This window comes from Lygodium microphyllum, chromosome 20 (assembly GCF_053477565.2).
Source record: "Lygodium microphyllum isolate KBCC chromosome 20, Lygodium_microphyllum_v1.1.10, whole genome shotgun sequence".
Classification (NCBI taxonomy): Eukaryota; Viridiplantae; Streptophyta; class Polypodiopsida; order Schizaeales; family Lygodiaceae; genus Lygodium; species Lygodium microphyllum.
In genome coordinates, this window is record NC_141154.1 from 19,850,428 (window position 1) to 19,870,486 (window position 20,059).

Consider the following 20,059-nt stretch of genomic DNA (forward strand, 5'->3'; position numbering starts at 1 on the left):
TCATCAGCAACAACCAACTGGAGTGCGGTCTACTGTAGTCAAGGAACAGCAGCAGCAATACCAACAACAGCAATATCAGTATACCTTCACATTTTGGACGGCTTGTCCTTCATGTCAAATGCGTTATCAGTACTACCGCACTTATGAAAACCAGAACTTGCTGTGTCCGCACTGCAAACGGCCATTTATTGCCAAAGATCTAAGCCATTTGCAAAGGAACAACACCATTCATGGATGGCCTCCACAGTCCTCTTTTGACAGTCGGGGGTTCTCCTCCTTAGATAGATCTGGAAGTACAACTTTTACTTTTAATGGCTTTGCCAGTGGAACCAGTAGAACATCAGATATGTTTCAGAGACACTCGTGGGCTTCTAATCAGACCATGCCAACCACAGGCAATAGAGAATGGGACCGTATACACAAGCTGGAATGGCAGGGTCGTGGATAGCTCAGTGTCCAGAAGAAGATGGTGGGAACTTCTCAATCCAAATTGCAGCCCATGCATAAGAAAGAAGCTCATCTTCACAACATGCAAGAAGAAAGTGATGCTCACTTTATCCCTAGTAGTCACTACTCCCGTACCCATTGGGCAAGGGCGACCACTGAAACCGTTGTTAATATTGGAGAAAAAGAGACTCCATGCATTGCCCTTATAGACCATGGCTCGGAGATTAATGTCATGTCAAGAATACTTTACAAGAATGGCGGATGGCCCATTGATGTGGACCCAAGATAGCGCATGAAAGCAGCCAATGACTCCTCTGGCGATCTTTATGCAGCATGCCCTTATGTACAAGTTACTATTGGTAATGTAAAAGATGAATTTCATTTCTTTGTTCAAGATTCCTGCAGCTATCCTATCATTCTTGGACAACCTTTTATTTCTGAGTCTCATTTGGCGACAAAGGCCCTTGATGATGGTTCATCATATGCTCGGATAAGAAGTAAGGATAATTACAAAGCTGTCCAATTCTTGACTGTATGTGTAAATCATCACCAGAATAGAGATCGATTGAGATATCATCATGTTCCTCCTAATGCTCGAGAATTTAAGGGTTCTCGGGTAGCACTACTATAAGTGGAGGCTATGGCAGTGCATCATGTTATAAAAAATTGCCTCCACATATAAAGGAGGCAAGGCCAAAAGTTGACTTGCAGGTTTTTACGGCCAATAGTGTGGCCTGTTATAAACAGTTTGCAGCTATGAATTAGGGCTGAAAGAAAGCATTTATGTCATGTGGAACAAGAACTGAAGCAAATTGATGTTTTGCCTAAAGATGAAGAAATTTCAAGGCTATTTTATGGGCTGATTTATAATGATACAATGGCTGAAATACATGCAGCTGTTCATGCAAAAAATCAAGCTGAAAATCAGTCCATACAGGTACATTGGATATGTATGACATAATTCAAGAATTCGCAGATCATGAAGCTTTTGGACAGCCAAACAAGGATGAGCTGTTTTAAAACAGAAAATTCCAGCCCATAATCAAGTTCAAAATGAGTGCATAAACTCAAGAAGAAGCACTTTTGATCCTCTATGAACAATGTCCTGAAGAAAAGAGGTCATTTCCCTCCATTACAACCATAAAAAACCCATGTTTGCTCATAAAAATGGATCATAACAGTGGGCTGCCCTGTTTATGACTGGTTATTACAGCCCATAACAGTTCATAAGTCTACAATATCCTAACCCTTTGCTTTCCCCAGAGTCACTCAAGTACTTGGGTACAAGTCGGGCTTCATTGGACTAAGAATAAGGTAAACAAGATGAGAGCAAAGGTTCTCCCATTTTATCTTTTCTTCTTCTGTGACAACCTTTCACGTCGAGTTCACCAATGTCGAGGGGTTTTTGTCGAAAGGTCGAATCAACTAGGGATCAGAAGTAGAAAAAAGTAGAGATAGGAGATGGAAGAGAAGATAGAGAATACCCAAGTGGTAAACACGACAAAAACAAATCACAATGAATTGAATCAATATGTATTGAAAGAACCTGGAATCTTTGCATTACTCAGAAGCAATCTCCAGGCATTAGTTTTCCTCGAGCTCCTTCGTAGACCAAAAACGTGGATCAGAAAAATCAGCTCTTTCTCTGCTGCCGGAACCCGAATCTGATGGCTGTGTTGGCTCCGAAACGGGGGTAAAACCCCTAGGACGCCTGGTCACAGATCTCCCAGATCACTCCTTCTTCTTTCAGTTCAATCTGCAGTTTTTAGCCTGTTACAGCGATCGCAACCTGCACGATTTTGTTCATCTGTCTTTCTTGTGAAAATCCCCTAATTGGCTCAAAAAGCAACTGGCCTTGTGCATGCCATCCTAATCTAGAAGCTTTTTCTAAAATTTTCAGATTTTTACAATAAATAATATCAAAATAGACTAAAATTATCCAAAAATCTAGTATTTTCGGATAATCCATGCAACTCACACTAGTACTAATAGCTCAGATCATGTTGACTCTCTAGATCAATAGAGAAGTCGAATGATGATGCATTCCATACTTTTTCACAATGTGTCCTCATAACATCACGACAGTGCCCACGCTGGTGACATCATCGCCCGCTGTCCCCCACCCATCCTCCTTCCCACATGCCGCTTCCATCGGCCCTTATGATGCCCTACAACTTGCCCATCAAGCCATTTTTCCCTTGGCCCTCCTTGCGGACACCGCCTCAATGCAACCACCCCTACCAGCGGATTGCAACTTCCCCTAACGTGCCTAGCTTGACTGCGACCTATCCCACTTTTTCGTTGTTGGTTGTAAGTGCCACTGCCCTTACACGTTGTTCACCTGCCGCCCCTGCCACTCGCGGGCCTCTTCTACCTCTCTGCCGCCTTAGCCACTGTCGGCCACTGCCCTTACTACTCGCCGTACCACCCACATCCCCACCCATTTCCTAACCCCAACCCTTCTGGCCCTGCCAGCCCCACCCATTCCCCCTTCGCCCCCATAACCATTACCCCCCTTCTATTTAGTCCCCCCTTTCCCTTCCATAACCATTTCCCCCCCCCCCCCACCCCCTACTTACCCCCCCTTTTCCCACCACCGTCCCTAACCCCCCCTTGGCCCTTGTTCCCCCGCAAACCCCCCGATTCCTCACTACCCTCCCTTGGCCCCTGTTCCTGCGGACCCCTCCGTTTGAGTTGACACCCCCGCCACCAACAACACGTAAATTTCCGCACAACAATGTGTAAACCACCACCATCAAATACTACCCCACTACTTGTACTGTTAAGACGCGTGCATGGGTGTGACTTGTGAGTATTCGTGCGTGAGGATTGTTCGTCTAGTCTTCTCCGTGTGGTGGTGCAAACATTAGCAGTCGTTCACGCGCCGTAACCGTTCCCGTGCTAATAATAGTTTACATGTAATTTTCAAATCCAAACCCATTAAAAAATCCATAAAAACACCAAAAACCATAAAACTATTAAAAAAAGGGAAAGTATAAAAAAACTATAAAAATTAAAAAAACACAAAAAATAGTTGAAATTTTCTTAATCAATTGTTCCTTTTTTTGAATCATTTTTCTTTCCTAAGCACATATGAATAAATTATAGAAAAGATTATAGAAATTTAAAAATCCTTTCAGAATTCAAAAAATCCTTTCCCCCATCTTTAACTTTGATGCATCATGGTATTCATCTTTTGGTTTGTATTTGACACTAGGCAAAGTGTTCCCTAGTCGCCTTGTTGTTACCACTTGTGGATTTTTTTTCTTTTTTGTGCAGTCTCTTTGGATGCGGAGTACGTTTTAGACCTTGCAAGTGTCCACCCATTGCCACGTTTCTTTTCATTTTTCCTCTCCCAGGTGCACTATAACACACCATTAATTGTAATTTAAAATCTACCGATCGTTGTACCCACCAAATGAACACACTACACATCATAAATTGTCATTAAAATGAGCCCAACCGTTAATTATAAAAGGAACCCCGCCATTGCACGAGCGTTGTTGCACCATAACCCACGTAATTTGTAAATTAATATCCATTCTCTATACACGCACACACACGCTAAAAACACATTTAAATTGTGATTAAAATAGACCCCCAGAAGTCACACATGCATGCACTTTGCAGCAAACATTATATAATTGTAAAAATAAACTACATTTTTAGATACCCCCAGTCCAGTCAATTAGTTAATTTGTTAGAGTGGGGTTGGGTTACCAAATTGATCCACCATGCATTAAGGGTTTAATTAAAAATGAATTGCAAACTATTTTTTCATTTATTAAAATGAATGTGATAGTAATCACCCACTCACTTTATCGCACTTTAGGTGTATGCTCAATGATTACGAAGATTGGGATTCCTTAGTCCCGAGGTCGGTCGTATTTGTCCATGATGGTCTGGGCTATAGTATGCTATAACTTATATGTATTTCTTTTTGCATGTTTGATTACGAGGATCAAGGTACTTGATTGTCAAGCATCTCATGAAGCTTTTGATCGCACGTATGCGTAGGTCATGTCGAATGTTTTCCGTAGGCTGTGGTATGTTTTGGAAAGTTTGGTCCATTCCTATTTATTTATTTTTACTATTGCGACTTTTCCATGATATCCTTCTTAGCTATCGTTTTTTTTTGGGTTTTGCACGAATTTTTCCTATTTTTCCTTGGGTGTGCGTGTGTGTGGACATCTTGTGTGGTCTGAATGGCATCATCTTCCTCTACTCCCCCACTTGTGATCTAGCATGTGCCATTGCTGGTATATGATTATTCCCTCCTTCTAGAGGCGGATTGTATTCACTGTGCTAGTCTTCACTCTTTTGTGGCCCTAAAGTTTCCACTAGTAGATAACAATATCTGCTACTCCTATTGCCTTCCCGATATGGAACCAACGTTTCTAGTTTCTACAAGAGAGATTTATGTCAGGCAAGCCTACGTCTAAATCTCTCTCTAAGGATATCTTCACTACTTCTGTTCAAATCATCCTGGAAGGGGCTAAATTAAATTCGTCAGCCTTCGTGTTAGCCAAGATGGATCAACATTTCCAAAGAGTGGGAAAAGGGCAGGGCAGTAATGTGTCTTATGGTGCTTTTCTTCAGAAGATTATCACTCTTTCCCCTCCTCCTGGTGGTGTGCTAATGGTGGCTGATCTTGCTTTTCTTCAGAAGCAACAACCACCTTGTATTCTATCCCCTCCCACATTACAGGTAAAATCCGATTTAGAGGATGAGACCTCTCCAAGATTTTCCCAAATTAAGTACCGACTTAGTAAAGGGCCACCTAGTCCCTCTGTAGTATCAGCTACAGATCCTTTGGTCAAGGATACTACTCCTCCTATTTCTAGCAATTCCCTTCCTGCATTCCTCTCATGTCCAAACCTATTTGCAGCTCAGAGGGATGGACAACTAGATCAACAGATTCCTACTTTCTTATTACAAACATCAATAACTGGATCGTTGCTCTCTTAGATAATTTTTTAATTCTAGTCTACATTGGAGACCTCCCTTACATCTTGTCTTCAGTCTGTTTACATAGGAGTGTATACTTCATTGCAAGAGAAGGTGGATTCATTGACCAGTCAGTTGAGTAACACCTTCAAGGATTTGGCATCAGAACAAGCTACCCTAATTGAAATTGATAAGCAGATGACTGAGGCGATTGTTTTGATGGATAACGAGAAAGCCAAAATTTAGGAGTTGGAAGCTAAAGTAGCTACATTAAAAGCTGAGAATCTATCCTTAACGACTTTAAAAAAAAGAACTCTTGAGGAGATGCTAGAAACATCTCATAAATTGGGTACTTGTGAAAGTCAGTTGCAGCATTCCCAAGAAAATATTGAGGCCCAAAAGAAGCTTATTGAGGAGCTTAATTAGAAAGTTTCCACTCTTTCTGTTCCTCCTCCAATCCCTGTAGTTTCTTTACGCCTATCTTATAGAGAGGAGCTTGACCAATTCTAGCGTAAAGCTAAGATGTGTGATGGATTTGCTGCTAAAGTACAACACCTCCAATAGCGCATGAATTGTGTATAGGAAGATTTTATTCACTATACTAACTTGGTGTCACCACCTCCTTTCTTTTGGGCTAAATATCATCAACACATATTTTCCTTATACATATCCTTAAGAAATTTGGATTTGGAACCTCAAGAGGATGGATGGTCAAATCTCTGGTCCATAGATTAGATTTGTTAAGAGCTGGTTTTAATAGATTTGTAGATCCTTGATGAGGAAGATCTAAATGTTTATGTGGGGGACGTGATCTTGCAAGCTGTTATGTATGTGCACTTAGTGAAGCTTTTGCTAGCACAGGGTTTGAAGACTTACCATGAGCAGACATCTTGGTGTAAAGGGCATGCATGGCATCCACCTTTCGAGATTGTAGCTTTAGAACCTCGTCGCCTCAATAGAGTATTCCATAAATTCGATATTCAGCCTTTACAATCTCAATTATTGAGCTATCTTGCTGATCATCCATTATTTAGTGATTCCATTTTCCATGATCTTCATTTTCATTGTTCTATCTATCCATTGGATCCTGTAGATCTTTTGTCTTATTCCCTCGGATCTTATCGTTTTCCTTTATATGTTTATCTTCTTTCGTCTAAACCTGATATCATTCCTCTTTTATCTTTTACGTCTTCTGGGGCACCTCACATTCCTGTGTTTACCATTTGTCCTTTTATTACTTATCCCATGATATCTCCTACCTCTTCTGGACCTCTTCCTACCATTCCTATTCCTTGCGTTTTTTCGACAGATTCTCTTCAAACCTTTTTTATGCATTCTCCATCTTTTTCACCTTATTCATCACTTCATTTACCCTCATTTTATGAATTATCTTATCCTTCGTTACAATTTTCTCCTCTTATTCCATTTCCCTCTCCATCTGATTACATTAACCTTCCTCCCCAGACAATATTGGATACACTTGGCTATGATCATGGCATTATTTGTTGACAACAATGGACGTTACATGATTTTGTGATAGGACCCTTGCCTTTTATTCCATAGTCTTGGGATAGGTCTATTGCATGTTCAAATTTTAATCTTCATTTTACCAAAGTACATGTTACTTCTAAGGATACCAGTGTTTATCTTGCAGCTCATTTTCACTGGTATCTTGCCTTTACGCATCATGAATCTCATTTGAATACTCCGAAGAGTATCCCCCAGTTGATCATAGATCCAAATGTGGATGTAGCTGTTGCTCGAATGGATATATTGTAACACTTTGCCTAGGCATTTCCCACCAGGTTTATCATCTTACTAGAAAGGATGTATTGTTCCAAGTTCTTCCAAATTGTACCTTAGTACTTTGTAGATGAGAACAAAACCTTGGAATGTCTAAACTGAGTATGTAATATTAGAACAAACCTCTTCACCTTGCTTAGCAGAAGAGGGTTTTCATGATTGTATCATCTTTTTTTCCTTAATGAAAATCTTTTCATTTGCTCTCTATTTTTGGGAGCGTATGCCATTCAAACTACTTGGTGAAGTGTCAAGTATATGTGTATGTGTATGTATTATTTTTCTCTCAAGTGGAGTTGAAGATAAAGATGGATCTAAATGCGAAGCTTGTTGTTGGATGGATGGATAAAAGAAGCTTCATATATCCTTTACCTTTTATTTTGTTGATTTTAAAAAATGTTAATGGATAAAGGGTTTTCCTTTCATTTTATTAGTTATCAGAGATACAGGTTATAAGTTGGGGTTATGGTTGGATGGAGTTTTTGTAAAGATTGATATTGAAATCAACGATATGAGCTCTTTAATGAGCTTGTATTTTCTTTTTCTTAGGTTGCTTGTACACTTCCATTTTTAAGTGTGGGGATATATTGAAGGCTGAAATGACTAGGATTTTTTGTTGATTTTTATTGTTTTTGAAGGTTGAATGGTTGATTTTTTATGGATTTTGAGTGATAATTGATTATTTTTGAAGTTTTTGAGAGAGTTTTAGATGAGATTGACTGTATTTGGGAAGCTCATGATGATTCTCAGTAGAGATATGAGGCTTTGTGATCTGATAGAATTTATTGAGGTTTTGATACCTTCTATTTAGCTTATGTTTTGTTTTGATTTTCGTTTGTATGAAGGATGGAATAATGATTTATGGAAGTTGAAATTGTTTGAAAGATCATTGAATGGTTTCTTTATAGTTTGGAATGGTTTTAAGCGAATATCTAGCAGTCTTTAGCTACAAAATAAATAAATAGGTTGGAACTCAGTCCTAATCTTAATTTAATATGAGGGCGCACTCTAAACTCATAAACGCCAATTAATTTAAATATGTATTTTGTGAAATCACATGCTATGGAATCAACCACTTGCACATTAAATTAACATGATGCCCAAAAATGGTGCACAGATCGGATGCCGTAAGCACGCGTAGTGAGCATCAGAAGGTCCCCAAGAACAAAAGAACTCTACTTTTTGCACACAAATCAATGTAGAAAGCTTGCACGACATGAACAAGAGACCAATTGGGTACAATCTCCCCCCATGCCTTGTGTGAGCACTCCACAAAGCATGTATTTCATATATTAATCATCTTCAAGCTCAAATAATAGCCCAAATTACAAAATAGCACGCTTTAGCTTTTGAGTTTTCTTTTGTGCCAAATAGAAATAAAGCTAATGGGTGCCTAAGAAGTCAGGCGTACCCAAATACAATATCCAAATATAAATATCTAAATCATGCGCCCATGCGCATACAAAAATAATAGATAAATATCAAAAGCCTTGATAAATATGTGCGACAAAATATAGGCGCCATGCCTAAAACGCGCGCCCATCAAAATATTATCGATAAATTTGAATACACACTATCCTCCAATGCTTTCCACTGCCACCGCTGCTATCTCTACACATCAACTGAAGCATTCACAATCGTTAGTAAAATAATACAATTAAACCGACAAAAGTGAATACCTAGCAGTCTTCAACTACATAAATAAATTAATTGGTTAGAAATCAATCCTAACCTTAATTTATCACGAGTGTGCACTCTAAACTCATAAGTGTTTAATAATTAAATATGTATTTTGCAAAATCACCTACTATGGAATCACCCATGTATACATAAAATTAACAAAATTTGTGAAAATGATAGGCGTCCCCATCGACTTCTTGCACAAAGAATCCACTTTGTGTATCAGCCCCGGTAATAAAATCTTACAGAATCCATCGTAAAACCTCACGGAATCGATCGTGGCACGAAATCCACCGTGTAATATGTCTCCTGGCATCATACCCCTGGGGTGGGATATCAATTGTCGTCAATTGCTATTAGCTCAATGTGGAGCTAACAGAGTGGGGAAAGCATGTAAGTCTCTAGCGTGCATCCATTGGGCCTCTTCAACAGGATGGTTTTTAAATTTGATCAAATATCTAGAGTATCTATGGCCAGTTCTAGTGGTCATAAAGTTAGTATCTATAATAGTTTCAAGCTCAAGGATTTCAGTCTCATCATCTAACAAATGTGGGTTTTCATAGATAGGGTGTATATGTAATTGGCCTCTAAAGGGTCATAATAAACTGATATGGAAGGTGTTGTGGATTTTCCAATGTTGTGGTAGTTCTAGTTTAAATGCATTGTCATTGATTTTGTGTATGATCTTGACTAGTCCATAGAATCTAGGTGCTAATTTCACAATTGGGTGTTTATCTACACTTTGTAATCTACATTTTTCTATACGTAACCAAACATAGTCATCAACTTTAAAATTCATGGCTTGTCTTTTCTTATTTGCTTGTTTTGTATATGATTGCTGGGCTTTGGCAATCATATCTTTAACTTCATAAAAAATAGTAGCGTTGTCAAAGAGTTTACTGTTCATGATATAAATCATGGGATTCTTATGAACACAGAAGAGTTTCACTGGAAGTTATATGAGATATTTGCATACAAAATTTGAGGCATTGTTATCTAATAACCACCTTAGTTATACAAGTTCTTTTGTATTTAGCATATAATTTTCAGTTATACCATGTACATTTATGAAAAATAAGTCTATGGGAACCTGCAACTTGGACATTTGGAAGTAATTAACAATCTGCTGGATAAATCACATTAATTTAGGTACAAAAATATGGTGAGAACGCAAGAATGATGCCAAAAACTATCAAAAGTCAACTAGGTCCACATGGGACCAGAAGTAACTAACTTAAGTGACCACTAAGTGACCTAGGCTGGTCAAAAAGTGACCAGGGACTAAGCAGAGAACAGCCCACGTTTTTTGGTGCAAAATGCGAGCTGCACTGTCTGAGGAAAAATGGAGAGAGTTGGAGCTATGGTGCATGAAATGGAGCATGCAAACTGAAGATTAACAGGCCCAACTACTGAAGATGTAAACATGGTGAGAGCTCCACTTCACTGCCTCTTTGGTCTGACGAAAATACATGCTGAAACAGACTATAAAAGAGGGAAATCTGAGAGAAGAGTATTCAGCCTGCTCTTATGCACAATACAATCTCCAATGATGTTTTGCAACAATTGGTGCAAAATATTAATATGCTTATGCAGGTACAACAACAACAACAAGTGATGCAAGCTTCAGCTCAAACAGAAAGTGTTGTGATGAATGCTTTGCAAGAAGTTGAGCGTGAGGTGAAGTTATTCAATGGCAGGAATGTATTTGCATATGTGCATACCTATGCTCAGAAGATGGAATTCTTTGGAGTGGCTTAATCTGCATAGAGCTGGTATTTTGTACATGTTACTATTCATGAACTGAAAGCACGGATTATTGAATTATACTTGTAGGATGCAGACTGGGTAGCCTTCAGGAAAACACTCAGGGAAGAATTTTATATTGAGGATACCAGTTTGATTACGTGCAAGACTTTTCAAGAGTGGGTTTTACAACTCAATAAGGGTCTTGTGGCTATGGAATTGTTAAGAGAATTCGAAAGTCAATTTGAGCAGTTGGATCTTGCAGAACAGGAAGCTCTTGCAAGTCAAAAAAGCTTGATGATTTGCTAGAGGATCTGACTATAGAGACATGTTTGAAAATAGAGTGGAGACATGTCAAGGAAGCTGTTACTGCGCTTGTGAAGAAGCATAGAGGAAGAGAAAGATTGCATGTCGCTAACTTGCCCACTGTTATAGGCAAGACAGTTGATGTATCCAGTAAGCCACGTACTTCTGTGGCTAACCCTATGGCTGTACCTACTATTGTTCCCTCTGTTAGGGAAGATGTCTTAGATGGATTGGTCAAAGGGATGCGAGATCTTAAATTGAAGGTTGCAAAATTGGATGAAAAAGGACAAGAGGAAAGGGGACGGGCATCAGCCCCTAAGCCTGGAAAAATATGTATGTGGTGTGACAATTTGCAGCACGAGAGAAAGGATTGTGCTGCCTATCAGGAGGCCTTTGTATGACAACTTATCTTTTGGAAAGATGGCAAGATCCATGCACAAGAAACGGGATCGCCTCTTGCTTTGAATTTTGGAAAGGGAGGTATGCAGAAGTTGTTGGAAGACTTGGTTGTCCGAAATGCTTATGCAGCAGTACATGCTTCTACATTTGGTCTACAATTGGATAGAATGTATGGCCAAGTGTTGATTGATCCAAAGGTTGAAATATGGACACATGCTTTACATGCAGCTGAAAAGAGAAATGTCACTCATAGTGAAATGTCTAATGCATGGCAAGACATTCGTAGCATAACTGGTTGGGAATCACCAGTAGATGCATATTCACTGTATGCATATTTAGCAAAGGTACAAAACATGGATGTACTTGTGAAAGAAAAACCAAAAAGAGATAAAGATATTGCAAGGACATCTAAAAGAATGACAAGAAGAAGTGTCGATCGGCCTAAAGCCGTAAATTAGCCACCTCCCGAGGAGGTTATGGAAGAGGTCTTTCATGAGCAAAAACAAGATAACAAAAAAGAGGGCAAAAAGAAGGGCAAGCAGCCAGGATATAAGTTGTAATCTGACATTGAGACAGCCATAGATCTTAAGCAGATTCTTGAAGAATGGATCTTATCTTAAACAGTTGGGTGGAATTCACCTTGGGAGAGGTGCTTGGCATTGCCAAGAGAGAATTTCATGATGAGATCATTGACACAATTAAAAGAAAGCATCAGTTTCTTGGTGATACCATTAGTGCATTGCTACAATTTGAAGAGGAAACTGGTTTGTTAGATATTCGGGCTGAATATGAGCATGAAGTAAGTACCAGATTATCTATGCAGGATGCTACTAATCAGTCGACAACATGTGGAAAAGAGAAGAAAGTGGCTAAAAATGCATTGTCTTGTAGCAATATGTATGGTGGAGTAAGGCAAATGCAACAATATGGAGAAGACACTCTAGGATTTATTCCTCAAAGTCACTACACAAGAAATCATTGGGCTAGAGCTACCACTGAAACAGTAGTGAAAATAGGGGAGTGTGAAACTCCTTGTGTTGCTTTACTTGACCATGGGTCTAAGATAAATGTCATTGAGCGTGGATTAAATGAAAATGGTGCATGGCCTGTGGACACTGATCATGGTTGGCGTATGAGGGCTACAAATAATTCTTCAGGGGAGATCTATGATGTATGTCCTAATGTAAAAGTGACAATTGGTGATGTACAGGAAGAGCAACACTTCTTTGTGCAGGATAATTCCTCATAAGTAGTGATTTTGGGACAGTCCTATATTACAGGTGTGCGTATGGAAACAAAGGTGCTTGATGATGGTTCTGCTTAAGCAAGAGTCAAAAGCAAGGATGGGAGAAAAGCAGTCCAGTTTCTTATTGTTTGTGTTAATCATCCTAGAAATCGTGATATGATTTGAGAGTCTCCTTTGGTTCCAAATGCAAGGGAATTCAAAGACCTGGATTTTCATTAAGCACTGCTATAATATGGGGCTATAGTAGCGTTGTTCAAAGGGTGTACTCACCTCTTGATGAAATGAAGCATGTATTTACTATTGATAATCTGACAACAAATAGTTCGTGTTGATTTAAGCCTATGGAAGCTATGTGTAGGGCTGAACGCATATCTATGAAACGGGCTATTAAGAAACTGAGATAATTGGGGATGTTAGCTGAAAATGATGGCATTTCAAGCATCTTTTATAGGCTGAATATTACTGAAATTTTAGCAACTATACATGCAAAAAATGAGGTTGAAAGTAGAGTGTTGTCAGTATGTTCTTTGGATATGTATGATGTTATAGCATTGTTTGCTCAGCATGAAGGATTACAATAGGCTGAAGCACTTTTGGAGACAAAGTATAAGACAGTTGACAAAAAGGTGAAACCAATTTCTTTGCCACTTCCACCAGAGAGTGAGGGTATGTATGAAAAAGTGTCAAGTCAGCCAAGCTTACGGGATCCTAAAGATATAGGTCATCAGTTTACATCTGAAACATTAAATGAATTGACAGTTGGTGCAGAAGGGTTTCTTTTGCCTGCTAAGAGAAACTATTTTATATGGATGTTGGCTAGACATGGAAAGGCATTTGCATTTCAGCCAAGTGAAATAGGTTGTGTGGATCCAAATATTGTCTCTCCTATGGTCATATTTACTATTCCACATGTATCATGGAACTTGAGGCCTATTCCAATGCCTAAAGCTTACCTACCAAAGCTGATGGATTTGCTAAATGAAAAGATTCGCATGAAGATCTTGGAGCCTTCTTTAGCCCCATACTCAAATCGTTGGTTTATGTGCCCAAAAAGAATGGGGCTTTGAGATTTATTCAAGACATGAAACCGGTCAATAAAGTAACCATAAGAAATGTGGGTGGAGGTCTTGTGGTTGATGAATTTGCAGAGGCTTTTGCAAGCAGAGCGATCTATTCTTTGGGTGATCTTTACTCGGGGTATGATGAGTTTCAACTTGCAATTGAAAGCATGGATATCACAACCATGAAGACTCCTTTGGGGTTAGTACGGATGTGTACTCTCCCATAGGGTGCAACAAACTCAGTGACACACATGACAAATGCTATAAATAGGGTACTCAAGGATTTTATACCACAATTGACTATGCCCTTCTTGGATGATGTTCCAATCAAAGGGTGTGCAATGGATGAAAAGAATGAAGAGATGGATGCTCATGGATGCAGACAGTTTGTTGCAGATCATATTGTGGATTGTTAGAGGATTTTGACACATCTAGAAGAGGTGCATTTAACTCTTTCTGGACAAAAGTCTGTTTTTGGAGTTGAGGGGGTTTTGATTGTTGGGCATATGTGTGGGCCTTATGGGCGAAGGCCATCACCAGCAAAAATAGATGGGATTGATAGAATGCGAGATGTATGCACGAATGTATTAGAGGTGCGTAGATACTTGGGTGCATGTGTGTTCTATTTGATATGGATTCCTCACTTTGCACATGTACCCAATGCTCTTTATCAGCTTCTAAGGAAATGTCAAAAATTTCATTGGAAAAGGAAGCATAAAAAAGCAATGAAGAAATTGAAGCAACTCTTAAAAATTACTCCTACGTTGAGAGAGGCTGACTATTCACATGGAAAGCCTATCATTATTACTGTTGATACATGCCCAATCGAGATTGGATGGGCAATTGGGCAAGATGATGAGGAAGGGCAAAGATATGCAATACGCTTTGGTGCAAAAGTATTGACTGAACGACAAAGAAGATATCCACAGGTTAAAAGAGAATTATGGCGAATTGTGACAGCCCTTAAATGTGATAAGGAGTATTTTATGGGTGCTCATGTAGTCATTGAGACTGATTGTTTGCCGGTATTGGGTATGATTACTAGTTGTGCTACCCTGGACATTGCTATGCTCTGGTGGATTGCATACATTAAATCTTTGAGCCCTGAATTTCAGCATATTGCAGGAAGAGATAACCTAGTGGCAGACATGTTATCTCGAGCACACTATGAGAATGAAGATGGGATGATGGATGAGGAGGAAGAAGATGACTTTCTTATGGCTGAAAATGATGTTGTAAGAGTGAATTTAGCAATGCAAGGTGTTGCTATAGCATTAACAAAAGCTAGGACAACAAAGACAAGACACTTTAGATGTTTTGCATCTTGTTTAGAAGTGTTTCTCGAAGACAAATATGCAGGAGAGTGGCTGAGAATTGGTCAATATCTCAGACATTAACAAAGAGAGATGAATGGTCAGATGAGGAGTTAAAGAAGATCAAGAGGAAAGCCTATGGATTTTTCTTAAAAGATGGATACTTATGGAAACATGCTAAAAAGAAATAGGGTATCCCATTGCGAGTTTTGGGTGACAGAGCTTCACAAGTAAAATTAATGCAATAATTTCATGAAAGCTTGTGGGCTGGTCATAGAGGTGTTTGGGGTACTTTTACAAAAATTAAAGAAAGATATTGGTGGCAGGGTATATATAAGGATGTTTCTCACTTTGTGGAAACATGAATGACATATCAAATGTATTCAACTGTGAGACAACAGGATGAATTGCAACCCACATATCCATTGTCTCTTCATTTTAAGTGGGTGATGGATTTGGTCACAATGCCTACGGGTCTTTGGCAAATGAGGTATCTTGTGCTTGCTGGTGAAGACTTGACTAATCAAGTGGAAGAGAGAGATCTACATACTAAGATGACAAATGCCATATGTACTTTTCTCTTAAAAGAGATATTTTGTCGATATGGCTGTGTGGGAAAAATTACAGTAGATAGGGGTGAGTTGGATGCAGATGAAGCTCATGATTTCTTTGCATGCTTGGGGATAAAGCTTGCTTTAACTTCAGCCTATAACCCTGAAGGAAATGGCAGAAGTGAAAGAGGTCATCCACCTATTGTGAAGGCATTGGCGAAGGCATGTGGAGAGAAGATAAAAGAGTGGCCACGATTGCTTCCTTTTGCTTTGTGGGCTGACAGAACAACTCATAGTGCTGTTACAGGATATATGCCTACAGAATTGATGTATGGCCAAAACCTATCATGCCGATAGAAGAGATGACAGTCACATGGAGTGTGTTACCTTGGGAGGAGGAGTTGAATCGAGAGGAGTTTTTGGCCTTACTCATAAGACAGTTGGAAAGAAAGTCAGAAGACATAGAGGCAACAACTACAAAGTTAAGAGCAGCAAGGATACAGAACAAGAAATGGTTTGACAAAAGACATAGACTGAGACCAAGAACCATATAAGATGGGGATTGGGTATTGGTTTCTGATAGCAGCTTAGATAACCAGCATAATGCCATGCGTAAAGTTTTCAAAAGATGGATTGGACCCTATGTGGTAAGACATGTGTTTGATAATGCTACTTATGCATTAAATGAGCTGGATGGGACAGCCATAAAACTTCCGGTAGCAGGGAAAAGAATCAAATTATTCAAAAGGCGGGAATCTACTACCTATGAGTTGCCAGAATTAGAAGAAAATAGTGGCCATGATACAGGGGCTAGCCAGGAAGATATGGAAGATGAAGAAGTAAAGGATATGGTTGCAGAGGATGAGGAGGAATCAAAATTCGGTGACAACTAGGATTTTGACACATACCGGAGGATGTGCAGGTTCAGAGGGGATGGATGTCGTGATGTTATGAGGACACAGTGTGAAAAAGTATGGAATGCATCATCATCTGACTTCTCTATTGATCTAGAGAGTCAATGTGATCTGAGCTATTAGTACTAGTGTGAGTTGCGTGGATTATCCAAAAATACTAGATTTTTGAATAATTTTAGTCTATTTCTGATATTATTTATTGTAAAAGTTCAAAAAAGTTAGAAAAAGATTCTAGATTAGGATGGCATGCAAAAAGCTAGTTGCTTTTTTAACCAATTAAGGGATTTTCACAAGAAAGACAGATGGACGAAATCGCCGGGTTGCGATTGATGCGCAGATCGAACGCAGAATGCTCACATAGTGAATTTTGGAAGGTCCCCAAGAACAATGAACTCTACCTTTTTGCACAAAAAACAATGTAAAAGCATGAACGACAAGAAGCAAGAGACAAATTGGGTTCAATCTCCCCCATGCCTTGTGTGAGCGCTTCACAAAGCATGTATTTTATGTATATTTCAATCTTCATGCTCAATAATAGCCCAATTTACAAAAATATGACAAGCTTTTAGCTTTTGAGTTTTCTTTCTACAAAAATAGGAAAATAAAGCTAATGGACGGTGCCCATAGAGTCTGGCACGCCCAATCTCAATGTCCAAATAGAAATAACATATTCGTGCGCATAGGCACTGAGGGCTGAAATGATGAACGGGTTGCCTCTTACCCATCCAACCTCCAATCCTCACTAAGAGAACTAAAGAGGGGCACCACCTAGCCAAAGGGAGGATGGGCTAGGACATCCATTTTCTCAAAGAGAATCAAGAGAACCAAGACACAAATTTACAAGAGAGAATATATGTACTAGACACCATATTGAAATATAAGAGAGAGAGATGAGAGGAGAGGGAGACACGAGGAGAAGAGGTAGAAGAAGCTTTCCATTATGCTACATGGAATGAGAAGATGAGAAGAGATGGAGATAATAGGAGAAGAGGTAGAAGAAGCTTACCATTATGCTACATAATAAAAGAACTCACTCATAGCTTCCCTCAAAGAGATGAGGGTATTCTAGAATGCTCTCATGGACTTGTCATTCTCCCCTCCTCCCCTCCATTCTCTATGGGCTCTTTATATAGCCTCCATGAGGGATTAGATTAAGCTAATCTTCTTGATTAACATAATCCTAGATGATGTATGGCATCTTTGAAAATATGGAGCATAGTGGATGGGACAAGTCCCCACCTTGGTCATCATGCAAGAAGCCAAGGGTGGTGGTAGACAAAATAGATAAATGGAGCTAGATTACAAGAGGTGGGTGGCCAAAGCACATTATTATAATATATTTACAAGAAGGATAGAGTGGAAAGTTGGTGTGGTGAAAGAGAGAAGAAAATTGCATGTAGCCAGCAGTCTGCGCCTTCGTAACTTCGAATCCGTGAGGAATTTGAAAAAAGTTTCTTCTGCAACTTTGTAGACCAGGTCGAAACCGATCGGCCTTCGCGGGAATTTTCTTGAAAGTAGCTTTTTCTTGGGAGTTATTGAGATTATAAAAAAGGCTTCCAAAAGCTGCTTTGACTTTAGTATCCCATATGTATATAAATACATATAAGCATGTGACAAAAGGGGTCCATGCTTGTAAGCTTTTGTGCAAGATCCAAATAACACCATGATGTGGATATTGACTTGTGTGCAAGGGTGAGGTGTCCTCTAATGATGGTGATAGATTCCAAATCTTAGTGATGCAGACGGGGCCCATGTGTAGTTGGAGGCTAGTCCTTTGAAAAATCCATGCATTCACTCAACTCCTAGGTGTAATCCTTTTTCATCTTCACTAAGATAACCATCCCTTTTACCCTTTACATTGACATGCCTCCTAAGAACTCGTTCCCCCCATTTGCTAGAGTTATCGTAATCGAGAAGCAATGTAGCATACCTAGTGCTTGAAGAGTAAACCCAGAGTGATATGGTAGGCTCTTGATAGGGGCTTTGGCCAAAATTTTGTGGTAATAATCCGGGTTGTAAAAAACCCGGATCAGCACATGCAAAATAATAATCAATAATCGATGTCTCAATAGACATAACAAAATATAGGTGTGGCACCTATCAAAATATAATCCAAAGGTCGAATACTCGCTAGACTCCAATGCTTTCCTCCGCCACTGCTGCTATCTCTACACATCAACTGAAGCATTCACAATCGTTAGTAAAATAATACAATTTAAACCGACAAAAGTGAATACCTAGCAGTCTTCAGCTACATAAATAAATCAACTGGTTAGAAATAAATCCTAACCTTAATTTATTACGAGTGCGCACTCTAAACTCATAAACATTTATTAATTTAATATGCATTTTGCGGAATCACCCGCTATGGAATCACCCACGTACACACTAAATTAATGAAACGCCCAAAAAGGACAGGCGTCCCCATCAACTTCTCGCACAAAGAATCCTCTTTGTGTATGAGCCCCGGTCATCTAAGTTTACGGAATCCACCGTAAAACCTCACGGAATACACCGTGGAATATGCCTCCTGGCATCATACCCCCATGATGTCTCTTTATTCTTTGATAAATCAAACATTCAAAAACGAAATTAGATACATCTACATCCATATGCGGCCAATAAAAATCTTCAGTTAACATGCGTAATGTAGATATGATACCTCTATGACGTTGATATGGGGGACAATGAATTTCATTCAAAACAAAAGATCGGAATGGAATAGTAACACACAGTCTCTTTTCAAAAAACATAAATCCATCATTATATGACAATGAATCAACAGGAATGATATTATTCTGAACTAATTTTTGCCAATCAGAATGAAAAGTAATATCTTGGTGATATGTATCTTTCATAGCAATCAAAGAATCAAAAGATATGATAGAAATATTATGAATTGCAGGTCTTCTACTCAATGCATCAGCAACTACATTTTCTTTTCCAGGTTGATATTGAATGATAAGATGAAAACTTTGAATGAAGGAAGCCCATTTGATATGACGGTCAGAAATTTGGGGTTGGCTAAGTAGATGTCTAATGCTTTGCTGGTCAGTCTTTATCATGAATTCTGAACCCATTAAGTACTGCTTCCACTGTTTTAATGCTTGTACAACTGCTAATAGTTCTTTGTCATAAGTGGAATATTTGAGCTCAGAGGGTTTCAGCTTAGAACTAGAATATGCTATTGGATGATTGTCTTGCATTAGTACGGCTCCTATTCCTGATCCGCTAGCATCGGTCACAACTAGAAAGAATGGTCTATTAAAGTCAGGCAATTGTAAAACAGGGGCATTAGTTAATGCACGTTTCAGTAAGTCAAAGGATTTCTGCTGATTTTCAGTCCATTGATAAACAATTCCTTTCTTAATAAGTTTTGTTAATGGTAAAGCAAGTAATGAAAAATTACGTACAAACTTCCTATAGAAACTAGCAAGACCAAGGAATGAGCGTAATTCATGTACGTTTTTAGGAACAGGCCAATGCAATATTGCATCAATTTTCTTAGGATCAACTTTAATTCCTTCTTTTGATACAATATGACCTAAATATTCTATTTCTGTCTTAAAGAATTCATTCTTTTCAGGATTTGCAAACAATTGATTTTCTTTCAGTAATTGAAAAACTAATGATAAATGCTCATAATGCTCTT